Here is a 15,267-nt window from a genome sequence, read left to right on the forward strand (position 1 = left end):
TAATGACAGAAGAAGATAAAGACACCACCTTTCAAGTCTGTTTGATGAAGGCAACCCTAAATGACTGCACAGGCTCACTTGCACCCAGCCATATGTGACCTTTGTGTTCGCTGCCTGTGCCTTGCAGAATCTGGTGAGCCACAGCAGCTGAGGCCAAGCCTTAGAGAACTTTCTCACAGAGAAATTGCTGCTGGGGAGGTGGAGGAAATACCCCAAGGGTCTCCCAAGGGGGTATGGGTGCCTCACAGGGATTTCAGAGCAGAGCTGGGGAGTGGGGGCTGTGAGGGGAGAAAACTCCAAACACCTCCCCAACTTCACATGCCAGAAAGTGAGAGAAAACCCCATGTATGAATCACCCTGTGCTGATTCTCAGAAGTGTTTCACACAGGCTGCCATGCAGGCTCCTGCCAGAACAGAGGAGCCCATTTGCTGTTCTTGCAGCCCAGTGTGAGGCTTTGTGGGCAAGGGGATCCCAGGCTGGGCACAATGCTTCTGTCAGCTGGCCTGCAAGTGGGGAGAGGCACAAGGCATGGCTGTGGGGACCAGCACAGATCCACCAAACCCCAAGACCTCCACACCCCAGAGTGAAGCTGAGATGGCCACCTTTGTCTCCTCCTGCCTGGAAGGGACTGGAAAATAAGAGCTCTTGTCATGGCTAGCATTTCACAGAATGACAGAATGGTTTGGGTTGGAAGTTGACCTTAAAGATCATCTTGTCCAAATCAACTGCCACAGGCAGGGACAGTTTCCAGGCACAGCAGACTAGGCTGCTTAAATCCTTATCCTGGTCTTGAACACCTCCAGGCATGGAGCATCTAAAACTTCTGAAAAGGGCCACACAGCCACACCCTCACACAGCCATTCTCAGCACTGAATTTTATCAGCCCTGCAATAAAACTGATTCCTTCACTGGACCACAGGCTCTGCATGGGGACAGCCATTTAGAAATAAAACCAGGCCAACTTCAAACTTATTTTCATATACACATTTTTCTTCCCTTTTTTCCTAATAGGATTGAGAAGGGCCTACCTGAAGCATGGACTCCATAAGCATCCACCTCAGGCAAACACACAATCCTGACTAGAAACAAACCAAACACCTGAATCCAACACTCTTATTAAAAAGCTTCCCCAAAAATTAGAAACTTTCTTTTAATGTTCAGCCTAATTATCACTATAACAGGTGAGATCCATTTGCTCCTGAAGCATCAGCATCCTTCTGTCTCAGCAGGTCATCCATCTCCTCCCTGATACACCTGTACTGGGCTGAACAAGCAGCCTGCTGCTCCAGGCTCTCCCATCCCAGCCTCCTCCAGTCCACCTCTTCCCATCTGAATTTATCTGAAGAACACAAGAACTGGACCCAGTAAGCACTCTTGGGAAGGCAACCTTCCTCTGAGAAACCCTCCTGTTTTTCTAGGTTCTCCTCTAAGATGTTCCTACTAGAGTTTTTTAATTCTGGGTTTGAGGCTTGGTTTGGTATTTTTTGTTTCAGTTATGCTGAAACAAAATATATGATCAAAATTGCCTTTAAAATGTGCATTTCATATGAAATTAGTACACTGGGAAGGTGGGGGGAAAAACTGTAATATTTTCTTGCCAAGATGCAAATGAAGTGCTGAGTAGGAACTGAACTGGCCACAGATGTAATCTAGCTTTGTCAGTGCTTTGGAGCATGTGTGATACAATATTAGACCCAAATTAGGAGATTCCTGCAAATGAAAAGACCATTTTCATTTTTTGGTGAAAAAAAAAAAAAAAAAAAGGTCTATTTGGTCTAATACAGCATTTAGCCTAGCCAGTTTTGCAGGAATAAAAAGAACAAAATCAATAATAACCTACATAGCAACCTATCAGAGCCCTGCACATTTCTACTGGTAAATAAACGTAGCTGTATTACAAGGATTGCTCATCTGTACTACAGTACAAAGGCAAACAAATGTGCGCTTCCAGCTTTGGACCAAGGCTCTGGAATTTACAGAAGCAAGGAAAAATCAACAGGGGCTTTGCCTGAATAAAGACTGCTGGTTTAAGCACACTTGGCTTGTGCCAGCGCTCAGCCTGGCTTGCAGGCGTGTGTGCACGGTTAAAGATAACTATCTCGATATATTTATATCAAAGAGAGAGCGAAAAAACTCGCATGCAAAAGAGGGTGACGCTCACACAGCTCCTGCAGAGCAGGAGGCACCCGAGCAGCAGCACTTTCACAAGAGGTCACAGCTCTCAAGTTAATAACCCTCTGACATGGGCCTTCCCTCATCTGGCTGTCCCTACAAGTGCTGTTGTCACAAGGCTGTGCAAAAGTCACATAGCAAGCATGCAGTGAGGTGATGCAGCACTGCAGTCATCCAGCTCCTCGTTTTCTGCATGCTAGAGAACATTCCTGGGGCTCCTTATTTTTGGGCTTGGAAATCTGGAGATTGGATTCTTAAAAGAAACACTCTGTTCCTCCTAACTACTAATGTGTCTGTTTGCTTAGGTAGCACCTTTGTGCTGGTACTGGTGAAGCAATTGTGTATTTAATGGAGCAAAATTGCAGTCAGTGGTGGAATTCAAGAGAACTGCAGCTCAGCATCATTTCCTCTGCAGTCATCTGCTGGATTTGCATCTGGTTTGGTCACCCAGCTCCATGCAGCTGCTCCAAGTGCACCTCCCAATCCCTCCAGTAACTAGTAATTCTCTTGGGGTGTAAATACAGCCATCACCCAAGATGTTTGCAGCCATTAATTAAACTCCCAGCTCTCGGTACTGCGAGATGCTGCCTCTCTTCGAAAGCAGCAGCCCTGACTCAGCACACGCCGGAGAGAGGGAGAGCCCGAGCTTCTTCACTTTCCTGAAAGGTCAGCAAGGGAACGCCCCGGAAACCCTGAGCAGCAGCACCTCGTCCTCAGCCCGGGTACAGGAGCTGTGTTTAGGCAGCTGACTGATCACAAGAGCTGCAAGGACACGTGTCTGCTCAGCAGCAACCAACTGGAAATGCGGATGCCTTTTATTAGCCAGCCTTGTATTTAGCTTGGCTCGGGAAGGCGTGCTGCTCCGCTGGTGGGTCCTGCAGCGCATGGAAGAGCAGTTATTAGGGAAGCTAATTACAAACAACGTGGCTACTTAGAGGGCTAAAAATAGCGTGGTGTATTAATAGATGGAGTGAAAACTGGGACACGGAAGATGACAATTCTGATCTCGAGCACAGCAGCATCCTACAGGATCTCGGGTAATTCTCTTCATCTGTGTATTTTGTTTTCACAGTTTACAAAGCAGGCAGAAAACTTCTTCTCAGAAAGGCTGAGAGGCTGAATTCCTCAGCATCCAGGAGCACTGACAGGTCCTCTCTTGTATCTCCACACAAGTGGAAAACATTCCTGTGTCAGCCGAACTGGCTCCATGACAATAATTTCACGCCATTTATGTGGCAACTCAGGTGACAGCTCCCAGAAAGCTTTAACATTTGCCTTAAATACCTGAGTTCACTAGTCACTGATCAAAGGAATGCAGCCTTTGGAAATGGTTTCCAGTTGACCTGGAGCTGCTGGAACAGAGTGGCAAGTGAAGCCCTCAGTGCCCGCCACCGATCTGCAGACAGGAAGACCACTGCAAAGGGGGAAGCATCTGACTCACTTATGCCATGCAAACTTTTGCCAATTTAAAAATCTTATGATTTGCATCTAGCTAATGACCAGAGACACAAAGACTTGTAATGACATCATAAACCCCGCTGCCTCCCCACCAGATAAGGATAGTCTAGCCCAGCACCTGAGAGCACACATATGAGAAATCAAACCCTTCCTTCCCCCAGTCTGCAGCCTCCCAATCTGATAACAAAAGCAAACAAGACCTTGACTACCCTTCCAGGCTGGACAAATAGCACTCCTGAACAGCAGGAGACCACACCAGCCATCAGAAGGAAAGGACAGGAGGAGGCACAGCTTGTGTCCCAAGTCCCTGCTGCCCCAGAGAAGCTCCAGTGCCAAAGCTGGCCAACCCTGCAGGCAGCACACAGGCTCCATCTCCCCTGCTTCCAGCTTTCCTTGAAACATCACACTGCTGCTGGCTACATGCAGGGTACTGAGACATGTGCAACCCCTGGTCCATACCTGCAAAGCTGTATTTGTGTGGGTCAATGCACTGCTCCAGGATGCTAAATTCACCCCTCTACACCTATCCCTCTGATACAGCTGTTTTTATGAAGAATAAAAGCAAAAGGTCTTTAATAATGATGCAACTGCTGTGTTATAAGAGATCTGCATGACTCCTAATAGTTATAATGCAACATACCTTAGTGAGTAAGAAAAGGGAGTGGAAAATTAATGTGAATTGCAGAGGGATTCATCTATTTATTTAAAACAGAGGGCATGCCTCTGACACGAGACAATGCAATCCCACGGTCAGTGACAGTTCTACCTTCACACTGATGCAGAAGAGATAAGACTCTGCCCTTGAGTGTTTTGTTACCTTCTGCTCAAGAGTTCAAGATTATAAAAAAAACCAAAAAACCAAACAACAAACAAAAAACACTACAAGAAAACATAAAAGCCACAAACCATACCAGTTTCAATACAAACAAACAGGAATGTTTTCTTTAGCCTTTTCTACCATGGAAGGAGTGAGATAAGTGGACCTTTCATACATGTTGTGAAAACAGCTGCAGGAAGATAACAAAAATTGAAATATATGTCAGATGCAACTGTCAGCCACTGGCATCTCAGGCTGCAACTGTTCCCACGCTTAATCTCCAAGATGAGCAAACAAAAGCATCTAACAGGGCTTCCAAAAATCAACATCTCTCAGCTGCACTACTGGCTTCCTGACCAGGAGGGATGGTGGCACCCCCTTAAATGGAGGTTGAGTCCCAGAGGCAGAGTGCCAAGCAGGAAGCAGGATGGAGAGGGGAAGGAAGAGACACAGAAATGAGGAGTAGTCTCATTCCTCCTTGCTTTCATGGTACCAAATTTCTCAAGGCTTCTGCCACCTGTCATGTATTCTAGTGGACATAAATTCCTTTACCACCCTCAAGAGCAGAAGCTCAGTGCAACTCAAAGTTGCTTCAAGAGCCAAGCATGGCCCAATGCAGCCCAAATTCCCCACTGAGCTCCAGAAGACCTAGCCTAAGTTCAGCAGGGATTCAAGCTCCAGCTTTACCATGCCATAACCCTCCTTGGCTTTGGGCGAGGTGTTTTATCTCCCACAGAACTCCACAGCAGAAGGAGGGATGAGCCACTCTTCTGCATTTTGCTGCTCACAGGAACTCAGCTGCAGCCCAGGACCTGTGCAGACACACGAGGACTGCCCAGCACTGAGGGTCTGTGCTGCTGATGGATGCTCAGGGGTGGAACTCCACAAACCACCAATGGAAACATGAAAACAGTGCAGCACCAAGTCATGACCGTGGGAAAAAAAAGAACAGACATGCCTAGTGCATCCTTCTTTTTCAAGCACACTTATTTTTTTTCTAACCTATGACCTAATTTCTTCTAAAATATCCCTTTACTTTGGGATAAAGCAATTTGTGGAGATTGAGATGCTCTCTAAAACCAATATCCAATGCACCTGTGACAGATCAAAGTAAGCCAGACTAAAAGTAGAGTAAGATGTTTCAGACTGAAAAAAAAAATACATAAACTGTCAAAAAAAGTTATTTTCTTCTTTCCTTAAATAATCACCTAAATCCCAAGCAAAGTGAAATTAAATGAGGAAAGGGGGAAACTTCAGCCAGACATTGGGAAGTATTTAACAACCTCATGCATCTTGCTGTTGGGAAAAGCTTCCCATGAGGAGGTCAGCGGCGGGGGAGTGAAGTCACCACTGGCTTCCGAATCCGGCGCTGGCAGCGTCCTGAGCGACGGAGGAGGGATGGGGATGAGGGGTGGGGGATGAGGGATGGGGGATGAGGAGTGGGGGATGAGGGATGGGGGGGTGAAGGATGGGGGATGGAGGATGGGGGATGAAGGATGGGGGATGGAGGATGGGGGATGAGGGATGGGGATGAGGGGTGGGGGATGAGGGATGGGGATGAGGGATGGGGATGAGGGGTGGGGGGTGAAGGATGGGGGATGGAGGATGGGGGGTGAAGGATGGGGGATGGGGGATGAGGGATGGGGGATGAGGGATGGGGGGTGAAGGATGGGGGATGGAGGATGGGGGGTGAAGGATGGGGGATGGGGGATGAGGGATGGGGGATGGAGGATGGGGGATGAGGGATGGGGGGTGAAGGATGGGGGATGGAGGATGGGGGGTGAAGGATGGGGGATGGAGGATGGGGGTTGAGGGATGGGGGATGGAGGATGGGGGGTCCTTCCCAGCTCTCCCCCCGCAGGACACATCCAGTGACTTCATCGGAAGCGAATCCCCCCTTTCCCTGCTCCCCCTCCGGCCCCCATTCATGTTGGGAAGGAGCCTGGCAAACCCTGGGGGGATTACAGTGCAGGGGAAGCAGGAGGTTAAAACGCTCTGAGGCCCCTTTCAGTCTAAAAGACAAAGTAATTGCGAAGCTAAAACAGATGCTTTGCTGAAAATAAAGAGTGGTTTACACAATTCTCAAAGAGAAGCCAAAAAATGAAAATACTGTACAGTCCCAGGAAACTGAGAGCATCCTGTTCTTATAAATAGCTACAATACTTGCATCTACAATAACATTATTGCAGCATTTTGAAATGATGCTAAAAAAATAAGTGTGTTATTTGAAAGATAAATTTGAGATGGTATAAAAAGGAGACCATGTTGATGAATATGATGTAATGAAAGCCCTGAGTTTAAAAATATATTTACAATTTATTTCCATGAGTGACACCAGGAGGACTGACAAGACCAGCCACCCAGGCACAGGGACAAGCAACTGCCCATTCAAATGAGCTCTCCATAAACAGAGCAAGAGATGCCAAGATAAAGCTGTGGAGAGATTAAGTCAGCAAATGCCCCTTATAAATGTAATTATTGTTGACTCCTGTCACATTTGGTAGGCTGACCTGTTTCCCTGGAGAGGAGCGATATTCTGAGAGAATATTTCTATAGGTTCACTAACATTTGTCCAGGGCATTTTCTGGTGCTTTGCTCCAGCTCACTTGTGTAGGTGAAAGGATGCTATACTCAGGCTCTGGGCTCAGCCATTCCTCCACCTTTCTACTGGACCTGCCACCTCTGAGCTGCAGCAGTTGCCAGCGGTGTCTTGGCATGAGCATGTCTCTGCTGCTGAACGGACTGAAAATGTCATGTTTCTTCCCTCTCAAATGATGCAAATGGATCAGCTGACATAGGAGATCACAACTTGCAGGATTTCCAGAATCACAAACTGGTTTGGATAGGAAGTGAGCTTCAAAGATCATTCAGTTCCAACCTCCCCTGCCATGGGCAGGGACACCTTCCACTAGACCAGGTTGCTCAAAGCCCCACCCAGTCTAGCCTTGGACCCTTCCAGCCATGGGGCACCAACAACTTCTCTGGGCAACCTGTCACCAGTGCCCCACTACCTCACAGTAAAAAGTTGCTTCTTTATGTCCAACCTAAACTCACCTCTTTCAGTCTGAAGCAATTTCCCTTTGTCCTATGACTCCATGCCCTTGTAAAAAGTAATTTTCCAGCCCTTTTGTAGCCCCCTTTAGGTACTGGCAGGTGCTCTAAGGTCTTCCTAGAACCTTCTCTTCTCTATGCTGAACAACCCAAACTGTCTCTGTTTTACCTCACAGCAGAGGTGCTCCACTGGGACACCAGAGAAGATAAAAGCAGCTCTCCTAGAAATGAGCCTACCTCTGGAGTTTGGACTCTATTTATTTACCTATTTGATAAACACCTTTGGCTGCTGCTTCAGAATGGCTAAAAGACTCTGATTTATCCTCCCTCAATCTCTAGAGCTCCAGGTGAAGAGCAAATCTGCCAAGTGAGGGAACACAACCAGCAAGATTTGTCTCTACATTGTGTTGCTTTCCAGAAAGTTTGAAACACCTGTGCAACTGTCCTGGGACCTGCCAGTGAAACTGTGCTGCACTGGCTCTGCAGCTATTCACACCAGACCCTGCCTCACAGGTCTGACATTCTCTGGTTGCTTAGGCTGAATTCAAGGGTATGGAACTTGGGCTCTCCAAGTCATTTCTCAGCCCACGACCAGCACAGCTCTTCACAGACTTCCACTCTCTGCCCACAGGTGATTTTTCATCCCCAGGTTGAAGCCAGACTAGTACAGAAGTGACAACCCTTTTGTTTAGTTCTTATGTGGTCAGAATACCCACAGCTCAATTACAGCCAAAAACAACTACCTGGAAAAAAGAGATGGTGACTTTTCATAGAATAGTGGCAAACAGCAGAGAAGAGGGAAAAAAACAGGAGAGAAAAAGAAAAGAAGGAGGAATTAAAAGAAAGACCAGAAAAAGGAAAATAAGGGTGGGGGCTGTGGGGGAGGGAAGGAGACATGGAAAAAGGGATGGAAAGAACAAAAGGACTGTGTGGAATGACTCTAGTAGGGTTCAGGCACTAATCCAGCACTTGTTCACCTGGCATACTGCCCATGGAGAACAGGCACTGCATTAGGTACCAGGTCTCCTGCACACTGCTGGCCCCAGGCTTTAATCTTCCTCCTGCACAGACGGCCCCATGATCATGTTTCGAGCCTTATAAATTATTTACATCAGATATGAGGAAGCAGAGACATTAGAGATGGAAAAGATGCACCAGCCCATCCCCTGGGGAAGAGAGCTGGATCCTTCCCCGTGTCACACGAGCAAAGCAGTGATGCTCTGTCTCTCCTTAAGAAAGTGTTTTGCTGCTCCATGCCCTCATCAGGCTGAATTTCTTCATGAAGCCTTTGCATAAATTGCATTTATTTTGACCTCTAATCCTTTCCTTCTGGCATTACCACCTGCCTGCATTCTCTGCAGCCCTCTGGAGTTGCACAGCATCACTAAGACACTTCCTTCTTGAAAGTTTGCCAAAGACATGAAATATCCTGCAAAGCCCAGTTAAAGCTACCTCAAAGAATAACCCAGCAATTGAGTACTTAAAAAAATAAAAATCAGACTAATTTTGAAAAAGGAGGACTTTCAGCTAGAACTTTGCTCTTCCTGCCTTCACTCCCAGAGTGGGAGGGAAGTTGCTAGCTAGAGATGTGGTCAGCAGGAAAATATTTCCTGAGCTATGGACTGATTGCTTTCACAAGTTACTCCTGCAGCACCAAACTAAATAAGAGCAGCTTCATCCTTCCTCCCACAATGCTCAGCCAGTTGAAGTCTGTGGGAGATGGGGCAGCACCCATCCTCCTGAATGCTTGGCAAAGCCCAAAACACAAAAGCACAAAAGCAAGCACAAAATAACTCAGCCCCCATCCCCAGCACCACATTTTTAGAGCTAACTGCCTCCTGACAACTAAGATAGAGTACATAAAGGAGCGTGTCATGCTTTGAACTCCACGGTAATTCACCTCCTTGCCAGGATTTACACATTCTTTCTGTTGGCTCCAAGAGTTGCCAATGCTTCCTTCACTTACAGAGCTTCATGCAGATGAAAGACTCCTGCTGAGAGTAGTCAAGATTTACTGCAGTTTTGGTTCAGATCAGGAAAGCACTTACACATGCTCCTAAACACTGCTGAAGTCAAGGGCACCTGGCTGCACGCTCCCATACTCAAAAGCAATCAAGAGGAACTCTTTTTTTTCATTGGAATAAAAAGCCATGTAGAATCTTAATTAGAGCTAGATGGAAATTACCTAAATGAGCTGCTTGTTACTGTAACAAATCAGATGGGAAGATAATCAAGTACAAGACATGAGGACAGAAACTGGATGGGGAAAAGCTGGCACAGGGTTTGCTTGAGCAAGCACAAGATGCAGGACACAGGGCTTGCCCACAGCACCTCTGAAAACAGGATCTGTTTTCAAGATACCTCAGTCAGAAAGAGAGGTTCCCAGGTATTTTTACTGAAGACTCTCCTTCTAGAAGATGTATTCTGGCTTTCTCAAAATGGTAGGGAACAAGCCAGTCTCCTTTTCCCCCATGTGTAATGCATTTCTGCTGGCTTGTCCTGCCCTGCTTGCACAAGCCTATGCTGGTACTGGGAAGCTCTGAACATGGAGCAGAAGTTTTGAGACTCTTCTATGCTCCACAACTCATATCTGGCTGGCAGCATATGTGATGAACAGATTTATGGATATGAGTATTTGAGAATACTTGGAAGTTCAGCCTGTTCAGTCCCCATTCCCTTACCCCCAGAGCTACACGTGGGACATCTGGCAGTCACCAACAAGAGCTGTAGCTGCTCCACAGGCCTCTGCCACTCCATTACCCACGGCTGCACCAGAGCAGGACCAACACTGGGCACTAACAATGTTCCAGCCATGTGTTAGAGCCACTTCAACCTTCCCATTATGTGTGTCAGTCTAACCCAGATAATGGTTTCTAGTAAGTGCGCTGCGGGTTCCAGGTTGACTGTGCCTTAGCAGCTTCTAGAAAAAAAATACCTCAGCTGACAAATAAAATGACAGGTTTTGCTTTTTTTTTTTTTTTTTTTTTTTTTCCCAACTGCCAAGTCAGTCTGGGTAAAAAGCAGAAAGCAAAGACATGAGTTCTTGTCACCTCAAGCATTGCCACCCAGCACGGAATCTCGACAAGCTTGCAGTGTGCATGGAGCTGGGTGTGCTGGGTGAGTGGGGTACAGCCATGCTGCCATGGGTGCATGGGCTGCATGCCCTGGGTGTGCAGCATGCTTACTGTGAGTGCAGGGTGCATGCTGTGCACATACAGGTGACCCCACAGGCACCTGGGGTATGCAGGGTGCACACTCTGGGTGTGCTGCCAGAGTCCAGCTCGCCAAGGCTATCTGCAACAATGCAGAAATCACAGCCAGACACCATGCTGAGACAATGGTCAGACAGTGCATGCACTTGGCAGGAAACCCCTCTGCTCCTTCTTTTAACAAATCAAGCATGATCCTGCAATTGTATAAAAAGCAGGCACTCAGCTGAACAGGCCAGGCTTACAACTGGAGTTACCAGCTGGTCACCTCAGATGGTCACTAGCCCTAAACACAGCATGTCCCCATAACCTGCCCAATCCCCCACTGAGACAGCCACCTATTCCCACGGGACAGGAGAGCACTGCATCCAAGGCACACAGGCAACAAACAGCCACCTCAGCAGGACCAGGCAAGGGGAACATATGACTGTGGTGTGATGGCATGCAGACACTGCTGGGGAGCGAAGCCCAAGGACTAGCTGATCATCACTGCCCTGGAGACCTCCATCCCAGCGTGACCTCAGGGCAGGGGTTGCTCAACTGCTGGTGCAGGGCCACAGGTTGCTCCACTGAGGTCGGGGTAACTCACCAGGATTCAGGGGGAAAACAGTGAAGAGAAAAGGTCTGAAGGAAGGAGGACCCAGCCCACATGTGACAGCACCTGCAGGTGCCTGGGACCCCCATGCTGCAAGCTGTGATGGATGCTGGGCTGCACCATCAGAATGCAGGAGGAAGGACATAGAAAAACCTGAAAATCAGGCTGTGGATGCAGTTTCAAGAGGAGGGAGATGGCTGCACATCCCCAGAGGTGCCATCTGTGAGAAGGGCGCTCTCTGACCCCTGTCACCCTCCCTGGGAGACTGGGAACCTTGGGGATGCTGCACCCATCAGCCCCAGCATTTCTTGGTGGCTGCTGCAGATGGCAGAGGAGCCTCCCCAGGGAGTCATTCAGAGCACAGCTTGGCCCACTGCCACACCACAGAGGGCTGTTATCTCTGGGCATCTCATGGGGCACTGCAGAAAGAAATGCTGGTGGTTTGGCTCTCAAATAAAGTGGTCTTGCCTGGGCAGCATCGCTCAAAGATGTGTCCAATGCTTCCAAGAGCATGCCAGGATTGAGCCAGGAGGGTGCAGATAGCAGGACAGTGTCCCACCACTCTGCCACCATGTCCTCACCGTACTGGGCACAGTACCACTCTTACACTGACCTCAAGAATGGCTTCTGCTGGACTGGGACTTGACCTCCTGCTGTGCACTACATGGCTGCCACAGGCCAGACTGAAGATACTTGTAATCAGAGGGGAAGTGAAGTACCTTGCCACGGTCACATATAAACTGGAAAACTTATTTGAGACCACGTAGCAGAAGAAATTGATGTTGCATGTTAAGTCTCTCCATCACAGACGGTGTTTTATCAGATTTATTATGATCTGAGAAGATGACCCTGCCCTTTGTACAACACTACAAGAGTACTGTCCTGTGGAAGACACTCTCCTGTGAGGAAAAAAACAAACTAATTCAGAGATGCCTTTCCTAGGAAGCTCTTATGGGAAGTTTGACCATGCTTGGGTGGCTGGATGGGTAGCTAGTCTTGCTTTGTGCCCAGGAGGACTTCTAGGAACAAACTTGCCTTTGTGGACAGAGCTCAGTTAGGGGAGTTCAGCAAGGCCACTGGAGAGTCCCTCCACTCTCCATCAACAGCTTTGCCCAGATGCACTGCAGAAGCTGAACATCCCATGTTGTCAGTTCTGCTCTAAGAGGCAAAGACAAGGCAAAAAGAAGGTGCTTGGGCTTGGTGAGAGAAGCTTCTCTGTCTCCCTCCTACCTGATAAACACCCAGACAACCCTTTGACTCATCAGTGTCTACCTCTAAAGACAGAAATGGAAAGAGAGGAAGGAAAATAACCTGTCCTTGAAGAGGTGGGAGGATGGAGAGATGCAAGCTCTTAAGTCTGGAGAAACTGTTACTGTCAGTAGATGGGGATGGCTTTTTATACCACAGGACTAGAGGCAAAGCCTTTGTCTCTTTGGGACAAAAGAGTCCCTGGATGTGAAGCCTGTGCATACAAGGACTTCTAAGTGAAAATATATTTGCACAGCTCTATGATGCCCTGTTTTAATCACATGAACAGTCTCACTTCCCCTCCTCAATCCCACATCCTCCCAGGCACATGGACAATCCTCAGAGCTTCGATCTGCAACAAAACCTTGACACGAGCACCTTTGACCTACAGACACAAATCCATTTATTGCTGGGCTGAGAGGCTGGACAAAGAGGAGCAGTGTCTCAGAGCTGGGTGCCAGGGCCACTCTCTGATTCAGCAAAGCCCTTGATAAGAAATGTCATCCTCCATTCAGTAATTTTAGCCCATGAGATAAGAATCTCTATCAGCCTCAAACATATGGCTGGCTGCAGTGCATGCAGCAAAATGAGACGGGTAATTTATTTGCTTGTGCTAAGAGCACTCCCAGACCCAGAAAAGCTGATGCAATGAAATAATAAGTGCCAAATTACACTCTATTCTTCTTTGGAGACCTGGAAGAGGCTCCTGTGAGATACAAGGGGTTGTATCTCCCTCCTTTAAGCATCAAGCCACCAAGATGACAACAATCCTACACGACTAATTGAAGACTGAGCTACACAGGATTTTCTAAAGTCTGTTCTTCTCATTAAATCCTACTTGTTACATAGGAATTCACAGGTCTGACTGGTGCTCTCTGTGAAGTGCCAGTGGATGCTTACCAGGGGAAGAAGTTGAGGGTTAAATGACAGAATTGCACAGGACTGAGGGTGAACTCCAATCTGCTGGTCACTAGAGCAGGACCATCAGCCCACCAGGTGCCGTGATGTCTCCTGGCTGAATCCAACGTAGCACCTCTGATTTAGGTGAGATTGGCTAATCCATATAAACACAACACTGGGCCAGAGACTGCATGGCTTGGGTTACTCAGAGTAATGAGCTCCATAAACTGAGCATGACAGGAGCATCTGATCCATGGGGACAAATGGACTTAAAGGACATTCTCAAGAAACACTTAACACATTTAACCACTGGATCCTGCAAGGATCTGCTGAGGAAAACTCATTCCCAGAGCACTCTTTCTTATACCCTTTCCTCTCTTAGCTATCGCCAAGGGAGATATCAAACTAGATGGTCTCACTCTGCTCTGTACAGCCACTTCTACTTCCTTCCATCTTCAACAGTGTGGCTGCTGTTCAATGTGTAACACACATTTTCTCACCTCAGCTTTAAATGGGGAAATTTCAAACACAAGATTAAAATCTAAACATCCACTCTGAAACAGAAACTTATGCTTAACGAACCAATACTTAAATTTGGGTCTTCCAAGGAACTGGGGCAGACCCAGACTTTGAGTCTTTTCTCTCTCTGATTCAAATCTGCTTTAGAAAGGTAGCAGCTACACACTTAGTCATAGTCCCTTCACAGATGTGAAACCATTGCTGCTTCCTAGACAGTGGTATCTTCCCATCACCATATCTACCCACATCACTGGCATTCTCACTGGAAAAATCAACAGTTAAACCAACAACTGAATGAGTCACAGAGGTTAAAAATCTCTAGTACAAAGTGATGGTCCTTCCAGCTCATTGCTGAGACAAAAGGGTGAGGGATAGCCAGGAAATCTCTGATCTGAAGAAAAGGGGGGGATTTTCACCTCAGTGGAGTTCAGTTCAGCATTTTTCATCATTGCCAAATTTATTAGGGAATATTGCCATTACAGTCCCCATGGTCACACTGGTATGGCCTTCATGGCAATATCACACACACCACACATACTCAGAGCAAGAGTCTGATGAACCCATTCCACCCTCAGCACCACACAGCCTTCAGAGTGCACAGAGTGCAGGTAGTGCAGCAGAGGAAAGCTGTATGTGCCCTGTGCCCATGGAGCTGTATCTCTAGAACAGACCAAGCCTGACATCCTGGCTAGCCTTCTCCTCCAAGGAATGCTCCCAGCACTCCAGAGCCCAGTGTCCAACATGGGAGGAGCCATGCATGCTTTTGAGGAAAAACATTTGCAGCAGGAAAGAAGCTAAAAACTAAATCAAGTTTTAACTTTCTTTTCCACAACCAATGTTTTTCAGTTCTCCAAAGGTAGTAAATTGAAAATAGGTAATCTTGCCCTATTTTCTGTCTTTCTCCTCTTGTGGCTTTGGACAAAGCAATGTGATAAGCCCATACATTTCAATTCCCTCTGTATCTCGTCTGTTTGACAAACACATCACTGTCCTGCTCTGGAGCTGCAAAGAGTGCAGGGCAAACAGAGTGAGGGACTTGTCATCCTCACTGCCAACAACAGAGCAGCAAGTTCCTCAGGCATAAAGGCACAAGCATCCTCCAGAAACAACATGTTTTGTGTGTGTGTGTGTGTGTGAGCAGAGATGATTGAAAAGTTAAGTCTTGGATATGTGGACAACTAAGGTAGTGGAGATTTGCTGATGATTTTTACATGAAGCCTGCTCAAGGCATGGGTGATGCAGGACATGGGCAGTGGCCAGGAGAACAGGACAGAGACTGGGGGCAGTAGGAGAAACT

At 47.4% G+C, this 15,267-nt stretch overlaps 1 long non-coding RNA gene across 1 annotated transcript in view; it reads right to left on the reverse strand.

Annotated features, from left to right (window-relative positions):
• The window catches only part of LOC130250115 (uncharacterized), a 37,279-nt gene that overhangs the window by 21,557 nt on the left and 455 nt on the right, over positions 1-15,267 (reverse strand). Inside the window, exon 2 of the long non-coding RNA XR_008839914.1 lies at positions 357-504. This is a non-coding gene — a long non-coding RNA (uncharacterized LOC130250115). The remainder of the gene's footprint in view (positions 1-356; positions 505-15,267) is intronic.

Source organism: Oenanthe melanoleuca, chromosome 2 (assembly GCF_029582105.1).
Source record: "Oenanthe melanoleuca isolate GR-GAL-2019-014 chromosome 2, OMel1.0, whole genome shotgun sequence".
Classification (NCBI taxonomy): Eukaryota; Metazoa; Chordata; class Aves; order Passeriformes; family Muscicapidae; genus Oenanthe; species Oenanthe melanoleuca.